This window comes from Herpailurus yagouaroundi, unplaced genomic scaffold, assembly GCF_014898765.1.
Source record: "Herpailurus yagouaroundi ecotype Mexico unplaced genomic scaffold, PumYag 545, whole genome shotgun sequence".
NCBI classification, from domain to species: Eukaryota; Metazoa; Chordata; class Mammalia; order Carnivora; family Felidae; genus Herpailurus; species Herpailurus yagouaroundi.
In genome coordinates this window covers 807,734-820,245 of record NW_024412762.1, presented here as the reverse complement: position 1 = coordinate 820,245, position 12,512 = coordinate 807,734, and the positions used below count along the sequence as shown (strand labels likewise).

The following is a 12,512-nucleotide window of genomic DNA, read 5'->3' as shown; positions in this document are numbered from 1 at the left end:
GTGGAATTTGAATATGAACTATGTATCCATAACAGTGTTGCATCAATGTTAAATTTCCTGAATCAAATACTTAACAAAACCACGATGAGATATCACCTCACACCTGTTAGACTGCTGCTACCAAAAAATACTAGAAATAACAAGTGTTGCTGAGGATGTGAGGAAGAGGGAACCCTTCTGCACTGTTGGTGAGAATGTAAATTGGTTCAGCTTTATGGAAAACAGCATGGAGGGTCCTCAAAAAATTAAAATAGAACTACCATAGGATCCAACAAGCCCACTTTTGGGTATTTATCTGAAGAAAATGAAAACACTAACTTGAAGAGTTATCTACACCATTATGTTCATTGCAGTGCTATTTACAATATCCAAGGTATGGAAGCCAACTAAATGTTCATCAATGGATGAATGGATTACAAAAATTATTGTATATGTACACAATGGAATATTATTCAGGCACAAGAAGGAAGGAAATCCTGCCATTTGAGACAACATGGATGGAGCTTGAGGGCATTATGCAAAGTGAAATAAGCCAGGCAGGGAAGAAAAATTCCGTACGATCTCTCTAATATGTGGAAGCTAAAACAAAAAAATAATGAACTCATAGAGGGGCGCCTGGGTGGCGCAGTCGGTTAAGCGTCCGACTTCAGCCAGGTCACGATCTCGCGGTCCGTGAGTTCGAGCCCCGCGTCGGGCTCTGGGCTGATGGCTCAGAGCCTGGAGCCTGTTTCTGATTCTGTGTCTCCCTCTCTCTCTGCCCCTTCCCTGTTCATGCTCTGTCTCTCTCTGTCCCAAAAATAAATAAACGTTGAAAAAAAAATTAAAAAAAAATAATAATGAACTCATAGATACAGAGAACAGATGCGTGGATATCCAGAAGGAAGGGAGGGCAGTGGGTGAAACGGGGGTGGGGCGGGGGGGAGAATACTCGAGCTGAGTGTTCTTGCTCTTAAGTGAAACACACCGCAGTTTTAGGGCTGAAAAACCAGACTCATCAGCAGTGTGATGGGGCCATGCGTATTTATACAGAAAGAAAGGAAATGAGACAAAACAGAAACAGGTGGTAAATGAGGTAAAGCGTTAAGGAGCTCGCTGTACTTTCTTTTTCTGTAAGTTCCAGCACACCCCAGAAGGAGCCTGTGCCCACTGGGGCTGTCTGGCCACTAAGAGGGGAGGCTGTGGCCCTGATCTGCCACACCGTTTGAGGTCCTTTGCAGGAGACAGCCAGCCCTCTGCTGGCGCAGATCAAGAAGAAGCTGACTTGACCATACAGGACATCAGGCTCAGGGAGGGACCAGGGGTGAGACCCTCTGGCCAGCACTCAGTTCCATGCTGTCTTGCAGAGGCCTCCCTGCCCCAGGCACCCGTTCCCTCCCAAGCAGCACGATCAGGTTCCCACCCTGACCCATGAAGACTCAGCACCTTGGGCTCTAAACATTGCACTTAAGGACCAGGCTGTGGTTTGGCCTTGACGGGACAGCACTGACTGAAACAAGCTTCCAAGCACATGTGATGGGCTGTGCTCAGTTGGAAACGTTGATTTAAGTGGGAACAGGGCAAGGGGTGTCACATCAGAATCTGAGCCTTATCTGCACCATCACCTCCTGCGTCTGCAGAAGCCAGGGTGGGGAGGCATGTGACAGTGGGGTCTGTCCCCTAACCCAGGGAGACAGGACCCCCTCTGACTTCATGTATTGCCATTGTGACCCCTGACCCCTCCCCCACCCATGGAGCAACACTGACCACTCCCAGCACCTGGTGTTTCCTCTTGGTGCAAGTTGGTCCCTGGTTGCCCGTGAGCAGAGGGTGGCCAGAGGAAGAGGAGCTGGCAAAGGAGGGCCACAGGGAACCCAGAGGGCACAGAGACAAAAGCCAATGTGTGGGTCTGGAGACAGACAGTTCTGGTGAGCCAGGAGGGAGGAGGGCCCGGGGCCCCAGGGCTGAGGGCAGGGCTCCCAAGGCCTGATTCAGCACATCCATCCTACCTCTGCCCTTGGGGGCATCGGTTCTGGGGGATATGACATACCATCGAGCACCCTACAACAGCTACAAGTCCCAGGAGGCCAGCAAACCCTGCCTCCAAGCCAGAGAAGGCCGAGGCGCAGCAGACAGAGCACTTGGGAAGGGTTCTCGGTTCAGCACTTGAACCTTGGAAAAGAGGAGGTTGGCGAAGCAGCGTGTGGGCCTGGACTGAGGGGGTCAAGGACCTAAGGCTGTAACATGGCGAGACAGACCAGGGTGGTTCTGGGGTGGGTGGCATGAGCAGACCAAGGATTTAGGGGGAATAACTTGGTTGTGGCAGCAGCTCCCCCTATCCCTGGGAGGCAGGGCGATGCCAGATGGCTGAGGCCGAGGGGCCAGTTAGAGAGAGAGCGGGCTGTGGGGGGAGATAGGGGACAACGAGCCTGGAAGGAGGGCAGGAGGGCAGGGCAGGGATGGATAGGGAGATGCAGAGTGAGGACCCAGCATGAAGCAACCCCAGCAGCTGGATCCACCAAAGTCGGTCCTGCTGTGGTTTCTACACACGCTGGCTGAGACCATAAATCAAAAAGCCGACTGCAGACTCAAGGGCGCTGTGGCTGAGACATTCATTCCTCCAATCTCCTGCCAGATGCCAGTCCGCCTAGCAGATTCCTGTGCCCATGCACACAGGCCACAGGGCTCCACAGGCAGATAGCAGGTAGGAGCACTCTGCACAGGGCGTGGCTGTGATTCCAACACCCAGTCGTGGGGAGGGGAGCCTGAGAGGCAGGCTGGTCGCGACGTGTGCGCTGGGATGCCAAGAGGCACCTTCCAGCCTCCCCAACAGGTTCCTGTGGCGGAAGACCAGCCACCTCCCCAGATGTGTGGAAACACACAGGGCTGTGTTGCAACCCATTTCTTTAGCAAGTATGACCCAAGAGGGAGTCTGGCCCAAATGGAGGGCAGAAGATAAATGGGTTCCTTGACGAGGATGTCCTTGTCACAGGGGGAGGGAGATGCACTGCCTCCCCTCTTGTGCAAGGTGATGAGCCTCCGTGGGGCACCCATGTGCCATGCCATTGCTTAGGGCTCTGTAGGCCCCAAAGGGAAGCCGGACTCCTTGAAGGGAACCTGAAGGAGGAGGAGAGGCAAGTTTTGCAGGAACATGGAGGCCACAGAGAGGAAGGGGCAGAGAGAGCAGAGCTCTGAGGGGGCAACGGTGGGGTGGGGACAAGGAGAGAGGAGCAAGGACTGAGCACAAAGGAATACAAACCCATGGCCCTTGCCCCAGAGTGAAGCTGAAACGCTTTAACAATACAATGTGTGGGGGCGCCTGGGTGGCTCAGTAGGTTGGGCGACCGACTTCAGCTCAGGCCATGATCTCACGGTCTGTGGGTTCGAGCCCCACATTGGGCTCTGTGCTGACGGCTCAGAGCCTGGAGCCTGCTTCGGATTCTGTGTCCCCCTCTCTCTCTTCTCCTTCCCCTCTCGTGTTCTATCAAAAATAAATAAACATTAAAAAAATTAAAAACAAACAAACAAACACAACACAATGTCTGGGTGCTTCACGAGAGCTCCTGATGGGGTCTCTGAGGGTAGCCTCAGATTCTAATTTTCAAAAACTGCAGATACTAGTTTATTGCTAGGCTTGCAGTTAGATGAACACCAGTCCCAGAGTCTGCATGCTTGAGATTTGTTCTGATCCGAATGACACATTGTTACCTGTTCTGCACTTAAAAAAACTTTTTTAATGAAACATTTTTTTGACATAATTATAGGTTGGCATTCAGTTGTAAGAATACAGAGAGGCCCCCTTGCACACTTTCTCCAGTCCCTTCCAGTGGTAACATCTTGCAAAACTGCAGCACAACATCAAAGCCCAGATATTGACATTGGTGGTGTCAGGTCACCACAGGCTCCCTCCTGTGGCCCTTTTATACCCACACCTACCCTCCTCCCACCTCCTGACTCCTGGCAACCACTAATCTGCTCTCCATTCTGGTAATTTTGCCATTTCAACAATGTCATATAAATGGAAATGGAATTATCTAGTGTGTGACTTTTCAGGAGTGGATTTTTTCACTAGGCATAATTCTCTGGCGATTCATCTAGGTTGTTGTGCATATAAACAACTCAGTTCTTTTTTCTTCTCTCGGCCTTGTGCACTTTTCTGTGTCCACGTTTGGTGTATGTTTTCTCAGATGTACACCCAAGTTTTCGCTTTTTGAGCATTTTATTTTATTTTTTAATGTTTATTTATTTTTGAAAGAGAGAGAGAGAGAGAGAGAGAGACAGAGTGAGAATGGGGGAGAGGTAGAAAGAGAGGGAGACACAGAATCTGAAGCAGGCTCCAGGCTCTGAGATATCAGCACAGAGCCTGATGTGGGGCTTGAACCCATGAACTGTGAGATCATGACCTGAGCTGAAGTCTGGCGCTTAACTGACTTAGCAACCCAGGTGCCCCCTTCACTTTTTGAGCATTTTAAATGGCATTGTATTTGTTTTAAATTTCAGCATCTATGTATTTACTGCCAGCCTATAGAAAGATAATTAATTTGGGAAGGATGTGTATGCTGGGTGACCTTGCTAAATTCACTTTTTAGTTCTCAGAGGGTTTTTTGGTAGATTCCTTAGGATTTTCCCTGAAGACAGTTATGTCATGTGCAAATAGGGGCACTTTTATTTCTTCCTTTCCTATATTAGTGACTTTTATTTCCTTTTCTTGCCTTATTGCACTGGCTAGGACTTCTGGCACTTGATTGAATAAGATTGGTGAGGGCAGACATCCTTGCCTTATTCCTGACCTTGGAGGAAGAACATTTAGTCTTAATGTTACCTGTAGGTATTTTGTAGATGCTCTTTACCAAGCTGAGGAAGTTCCCCCTTTATTCTTACTTTTAGAATTTTTATCATTAATAAAAGTTAAATTTTTCCAAATGCTTTTTATGATTATTTGATAGGATCATGTGAGCTTTCCTCTCTGCATGTCAATATGGTAGGATACTTTGATTACTTTTTGAATCGTGAACCAGCCTGGTATCCTGGTATCCTGGTATCGTGGTATCCCAGGAATAAACCCCACTTGTGCCTTGGCCTCCTCTGGCTGCCTCCCCATTAGCAGACACCTGAGAGGTTCCCAGTCTCTTAGATAACTGGGACAATAGAGAATGACTTCCAGATCTAAGCTAAGAGTGTCTGCCAGGGCCTTGGGGATGGTCCACCCAAGGGGCTCAGTTCTGGACTAGAACCAGGGCTCTGAGGACAGTAGTCTCCTGCAGGCTATACTGCCCCCTGGTGGCAGGGCCTGACTAGAAATGTGCAGGGGCCTTATTAAGGCCTAGGACCTCAGGGCTGTGGGCTGAGACCCCTGGAGCAGGTACTAGAGGTGGAGATGTATACAGGGGAAATGCATATACTTTCTAGAACCCTCCTCCAAGGTTTTGTGATGCATGAGGGAGCCCCACTTGTCTCAGAGATTCATTGTCCAGGTGGCAGGACTCCAGATGGCCCGGATCTCAGAACACAGGGAGTGAGACCCGAGAGTGCCTTGCTGGGCATTCATTCCAGCTGGGGCCCTGAGAGGGGCAGCTCGACATCCAGAGGCCAGATGCTTGGGTGTTTTTGAACACGTTCTGGAGGTCAGGACCCCTCTCAGAGAAGGGACCCTCCTTAGCAACCTGTCTCCATCCATCTGGGTCTGGTGATGCTAAGCCTGGTGAAGCCCAAGTCCTCCCCAGGGCTCCTCCCTCCCAACACTGCCCAGGAGCCTCTTCAATTTCTGCACCATCCTCCCCTTCATTCCTCCACCAACCTCCTCGGACCCTGCACAGGGCCTGAAGAAGGCCCAGTCTGGCCACAGCCCAGGATTGCTGAAATGAACCCCTCCCCTCCTCCAGATAACTGGGAGCTTAGGCATAAGTGAGTGTGAAAACTCACATAAAAAGCAAATAGGGTTGTCTAATCATCATTGAAGAAAGTTTCCACTCACTGATTTTTTTCCCCCTGTGGTAAAATATACAAAAGATTTATAATTTTAGACGTTTTTAAGTGTCCAGTTCAGTGGCATTAAGTTCACTCACACTGTTGTGGAACCATCACCATTACCCATCTCCAGAACTCTCTTCATCTGGCAAAACTGAAACTCTGTCCCTTTTAAACAACGTCCTCCCCTCCTCCTTCCTCTGGCCCCTGGCCCCACCATCCCACTTTCTGTCTCTAGGAATTTGACTACCCCAGTAATTGCATCATACAGTATTGGTCATTCTGCGACTGGCTTATTTCACTTAACACCATATCCTCAAAGTTCATCCACCTGGTAGCATGTTGGGACTTCCTCCGTTTTTAAGGCTGAATAATATTCCATTGTATGGATACATATTTTGCTTATCCATTCTTCTGTCAATGGTCATTTGGATCGTTTCTGCCTTTTGGCTATTGTGAATAATGTTGCTATGAACATGGGTGTACAAGTATCTGTTGGAGTCCTTGCTTTCAATTGCTTTGTACATATACCCGGAAGTAAGATTGCCGGATCAAATGGCAACTTTATGTTTAGCTTTTTAAGGAACCACCATACTGTTCCCCACAGTGACTGCACTGTTTTACATTCCCACTGGCAAAGTACAGGGTCCCAATTTCTCGACATTATCAAAAACCCTCCTCCTCCTTCTTCCTCTTCCTCTTTTTCTCCTTCTTCTCCTCTGTCTCCTCCTCCTTCTCTTCCTTCTCCTCCTTCTTCCTCTTCCTCTTTTTCTCTTTCTTCTCTGTCTCTTCCTCCTTATTACTATAATTGCCATCCTAATGGTTGTGAAGTGGCCTCTTACTAATTTTTACAGACATATAAATTTAAACAATGTTGAGATACTTGGCCTATCCACAATAGAAACTTTTTTAAAATTAGAATACCCAAGGATGGACACTTCTCTCCCATGTGGGTGCAATCTTTTTGGAAAGTGGTTGGTAGCATGCCTAGGAGCTTCCAAAGGCTGGTGTCTTTGACCCTGTAATTTCCAGTTCAGAAAATCTAAGCCCAGAAAATGTGCCCACGTGAACAAAGATACACATGTGCTTGATATTCTATGGAGTGTTAATCATGTGAGCAGAAAGATGGTTATACTAGTCAATAAAATTGGGATGACTGTCCAGCCATTTGGAAAAAAAATAAAGATTTCAGTCATATATCCCACAGAAAATTGAACTGTAGACTGAAGAGCTCTAGGGACATAGCAAAACCGTTAAACTAGTAGAAGAAATGACTGGAACTTCAGGTTTTAACATAGCCAGCTTTATCCTGGCTCCATCCTTAACCCCCATTAAAATGACAGCAAGAGACTGAAAAGAGCAGATTTGGGCCCCAGAGCATGGGGCAGGGAGGGAACAAAGTAGCACCAAGAGCAAGTGGAGACCTCAGCCCTGGACATAGCGAGGGGGCACCAGGATTTGGAGGAAAGGCTGGGAAAGGTGGGGAGGCTGGGCACCTTTCTGGGAATTGGCTGGTCCTGCCAGACAGCAAGATGGGTTCCTCCCCTGCCAGAGGACAATGCATTAAACAATGTCAGTGCTCGTGGAGGTATGAGGAGGGCTTACGGAGAACTAGTGTGTGTGTGTGTGTGTGTGTGTGTGTGTGTAAAGATCTGTATGAGAAATATACAAAAATATTATGTTATGTCTCTGTGCCTTAACATAATATTAAATTTTTACAGTTTTTTTGTTTTTAAAAAAGTCAAAGTTCCCTGTAATCATTAACATTTATTACTGTTTTCAAAATATTATGTTTTTAATAATATTATATACTATTTTAATAATATTATATATTATTATGTTTTCAAAATATTATGGGTCACTATTTCTTGCTTTAAAGCAAATATTATATTCTCTGACAACACTTTTTGACATCATCATTCTCAAATCAGAACAGAATTATGAATGTGTCTTTTTTTTTTTTTTTTTTTTTTTTTTTTTTTGCCTAAACTATAATTGGATTGGATTTCCTGGCATCTCCACTGCCTAAAACAAAGACCCATTCCTTCATCTTGTTAAAGCAAGGACACTAGGAATAATTTGATCTGTTTGTCATCCTCTAAATTTAAATTCATTCAAATCTATTGTCAGAGTTCTGTTGTTTACTAAGTTCAGGGTGAAAAGAGAAGAAGGAAAAAACGTCCAATCAAAAGAGAATTTCAGCTTAGGTCAATGATGAATAAACTGTGTTATGTTTCGATCATCGTGTGCCTTTTAGGTTACAAAATACTCATGTTCATGCCCAAAGATTGGCATAACAACCGTCTACAAAAATCTTTTGTGTCTGGGCTTAAGTAGGCTTGTCAATTGCTGATATTTATAAATCAGTTAAGGGGATAAATCAAAGACCTAGAGATTTTCTTCTTTCTGGATAATGACCAAATGAATCACTAGTTGTGCATCGCTTCAGTTGGGGATTCTCTGTTCTGATAAAGTGAGTGATTATAATAGATGAATCTGGGTCACTTAGTCTCACTGTGGATGGGGGTTTCTTCTTGTTACTTACACTTACCTCGAGGATCCTGATGTACATGAAGGTCGGGAGTTGAGCCTGTGAAGAGACTTCATAAAAGACTGTCCCAGGAACCTGTGACCAGTGCTGCCACAGAGCAGAGCCAGTGTCACCACCATGATCCTGAACATGGAGCAGGGGTCCTAGGACCATATGGTCCGTGGGCAGAAGATGGCATGAAGAATGCTCTCACCCCTGCCATGGGCTTCTCTACATGTTTCTGTTTTTTTATTTTCTTGACCACTTCCCCTTCCCTGTTGATTCAGGTAATACATCACTAATGAACACTCCTAGCCTTTAGTAATGATATTCCCAGGACCCCGGCCCTTGACAGGCACCAGGTATAGAATGAATTCTTCAAATGCTAACAAAGCTGAACAAACTATATTCAGATCAAAGGGTCATCTAAAAAAGATCCAAATCGGGTCGCCGGGGTGGCTCAGTCGGTTAAGCCGCTGACTGGCTCAGGTCATGATTTCACAGTTGGTGAGCCCCGCGTCGGGCTCTGTGCTGACAGCTCAGAGCCTGGAGCCTGCTTCCGATTCTGTGCTTCCCTCCCTCTCTACCCCTCACCCACTTGCTCGCGCTCTCTCTCTCTCTCTCTCTCTAAAATAAATGAACAGTAAAAAAACCCCAAAAGTTAGAGAATATTGAGTAATAGCAAGGATGATGAGAAATGGTGCTCAGATACATCACTGGTAAGAAGGTAATTAATACAGACATGTCAGAGGGCAATATGGTATTATTAATATGACCAAAATTTTAAATATGCGTCCCTCAGGATCCAGCAGTCCTGCTTCTTGACTTCCCCTACAGAAAGAAGACTCGTGTGCGTGTGTGTGTGTGTGTGTGAGAGAGAGAGAGAGAGAGAGAGAGGCAGTGTTGCTTATAAAAGCAAAATCTCTCTGGGTGCAATCTAAACGTTCATGCATAGAGGGAGGCAAATGAAACACTGTGTTTCCATTGCTTGGAACATCATGAAGCAATGAAAAGAATGTGCATCAGCAACATGTCTGGTCATGGAAAGATACTAAGACATATTATCAAGTAGAAAACTGGTAAGCCACAGGATGCCGTGTGTGGCGGGATGCCATTTTTATTAAAAAAAAATCCAAAACTGTATTGTTATTAAATATGTAAGTATGGAAATTCAGAGAAAAAGGCCTAGAATGCCATGCACCAATCTGATGACAGCAGTCTCACATCGCGAGGGGCATGGGGTGGTCAGAGTAATACAAGTGACTGGAAAATGGTGTTGACATTACCTGAGGGAGAGCAAACATAGGAAAACACCCCAGGTTACAGCCTCACCCACAAGGGATGATGCATTCACGGTGCTTAATGATCAGAGTGAAAGTCAAAATCACCCCTGAGCTGTCCCAGCCCCTCCTGTCAAGCTCTGCTCCCTGAGGCTCCAAGGGGCAGGTCTGGGTGGGCCTTGCCTGTGCCCTGGTATAGCTCATCCCACCCCACTATTCTGACACACCTAGGTCAGCTCCTCCGCTAGAGTTCTGCCACCAACCAACATCACTTTCAAAATCAGATAAGATTTCTTTTTTAAGAGAAGCCAGAAAAATGTGTCTGTTCCTTTGTCATTTGCGCTGTCCCTTCTTCTCTGGACAGTGTGTGCCAGCAGTCAGACACCTTTATTCCTGACTAATAAAAGCCCAAGTCCAGGCTAGGGCCTCTGATCTGCCCCTACTCCCCAGGAGCTGGAGTGGGTTTCAGAATCCAAATATTCTGAAGGAATCCTCATGTATTTCTTGCTACCAAAGACTCCAAACAGGGCTTTGTCCCCACTGTATCAACAGGAAGCTCATTCATTCATTCAGCAAGAATTTCTGGGTGCCTGCTATGAGTCAGCTGCCTTGACCAGCTCTTTAATGCTTAATGCTTAACACATCAAATCTAAAACTGTCACAAAATGGCACAACAGTTGCCATGATCCCCATTCTAAAGAGGAAGAGACTGAGGGTCAGAGTGGTTAATTGGATTGCTAGAGGGTCCGGAGTCAGGACTTCGTTCTCGGTGCTCCCCCTCTGGATGAGGAACCAAAGCACTTTCTGCAAAGGTTACCACTTACCACACCCATGAGATGAATACATGCACCAGCAAAGGGCATGACCATTGTTACATTGTGTTGTGGCCGACAGCATCTAAGACGGCCCCATGATTCCCCTCCTGGAAGGCATGGCCAGTGCAATCCCTCATCCTTGAGTAACTGCTTTCTAACCAACAGAATGCGGCAATGTCGAGGATGTCACTCTGGGATTAGATTACAAAAAACTCAGGACTCTCCCTTTTGCTAGCTTTGATGAAGCAAACTGATGTGTTGGGGAGGCTCATGTGCCAAAGAACTGAGGGTGGCCTCAGTCCAACAGTCCACAGGAACTATGTCCTGCCATCGACCCCGTGAGTGAGCTTGGAAGGGGACCCCACCGGTGGAGCTTTCCGATGAGACCACAGCCCCAGCCAACACCTTGACTGCAGCTTCACAAGAGACCTCAAGCAGAGGACCTAGCTGATGCTCAAATTCCTGACCCACAGAAACTGTGGGATCACAAATCTGTGCTGTTTTGAGCTGCTAAGTGTGTGATAATTTGTTGTGCAGCAGTTGATAACTAATGCACCTCCATAACTTAGTGATTGCTGATGTATTTCATTTTTGTCTTGCTTGTTCCAGCTAGAGCATGCAGTCAACTGACGAGTGGGGGCATCGATGTCTGACTGGGAAGGGCAGGGCCACTGGCCCACCCACTTGCGCTGCCTGGATGTGCCATACAGTCTGGTCCTTTTTACCTTCTACCTCGCTTTCATAGATCTGGGGCAGGAGAAAGAAGGAATAACAGTTGGGGAAGGCCAGTTTCCTCAGTTCTATCCCTGTTTCAGTCTGAAATCGAAATGAACAAAAATAGACATCCCACTGAGTGACTTTGACTCTTCAGGGAGGAAGGTTGGGGGTGGGACTGGGTTGATTTTAGACTACAGACACGCCAGCAACTTCAGGATGTTCCCACGATACTGGCTGCATTTGTTAAAAATACCTTCAATTCCAAAAATTACAAAGACTGTAACTAATCCTGTTCATCAAAGCCAAGAAAAACACACCGAGTCAAACACAATGTATGGCTGAAAGAGAGGGATTTCCACTAAGAAGGGGAACGTGCAGCTGCCCTATAGGCCTGGCTGGTCCTACAGCCGTGTGCTCTGCCCCTGGACCCAGACGGCAGAGCCCAGCTCCTCCTGAGAAAGCAGGCCCAGCCCCCAGTCTTGGCCACCTCCAGGGGCTTCTCCGAGGCCCCATATCCTCCACCCCCCAGACTCTAGCCCACATAGGCTGTTTCTACACCCAGCAGAGTCCTTACCAGGCACCCGGAACACACCAGGCACAGGGATGGGCCCCTTGACCTAGAGAAGAAAGCAAGTCACTACTTTAGAGTGGTTGCTCCCCTGCCCCCACCCTCCCCACCAACATGGGAGAGCAGTCCAGGTGGCTGCAGGATCACAGGCAAAGGAAAACAGAATGTTCCAGGTGACAAGAGCAGACCAGACTGTGGACTTGGCATGACCTTCCACATGAGGTTGTCTCTGCAGCCCACGCAGCCCTAGGGTCAGGTCTGAGCACCGCCTAGCTGTGCCCTCCCTTCCACTGCCCACAGCATCCTCTCCCGATGCTGGCAGGGTCTGCATGCTCAGGGCTCCCTCCCCCTCGGCTCCCCGCCCAGCAAACCTGGGGGGCACCGGCCAGCCACAGCTCCTGAAGGCTCATATCCTGCAGGAAAGGGACAAGGCCTTTCAGAGGGAGAACTTCCTCCTGGGCCTTCCTCATGCTAGCTACCCCCCACCTCAGGTCAGTTCTCCCTCTGATCTGCAGCAAAGAGTATGCCTGCCGGTGACCTGAAGTGACCGTGCCAGAGAGGTCTGGTGAGGCAACAAACGGGCCGTTGGCACGCACAGGGATGCGTGGGAATGGCCAGCACATCCACATTCTCAGAGGCGGCTCTCTGCAGACTCCATT

The 12,512-nt window shown here is 47.7% G+C and overlaps 1 long non-coding RNA gene across 1 annotated transcript; it reads left to right on the top strand.

The window, feature by feature from the left end:
* The first annotated feature begins 1,004 nt into the window (after nt 1-1,004).
* On the top strand, nt 1,005-11,601 carry LOC121023311 (uncharacterized). The gene is made up of 2 exons (XR_005787342.1): nt 1,005-1,904; nt 11,178-11,601. It is a non-coding gene; the product is annotated as an uncharacterized LOC121023311 (long non-coding RNA).
* Nucleotides 11,602-12,512: the final 911 nt, after the last annotated feature.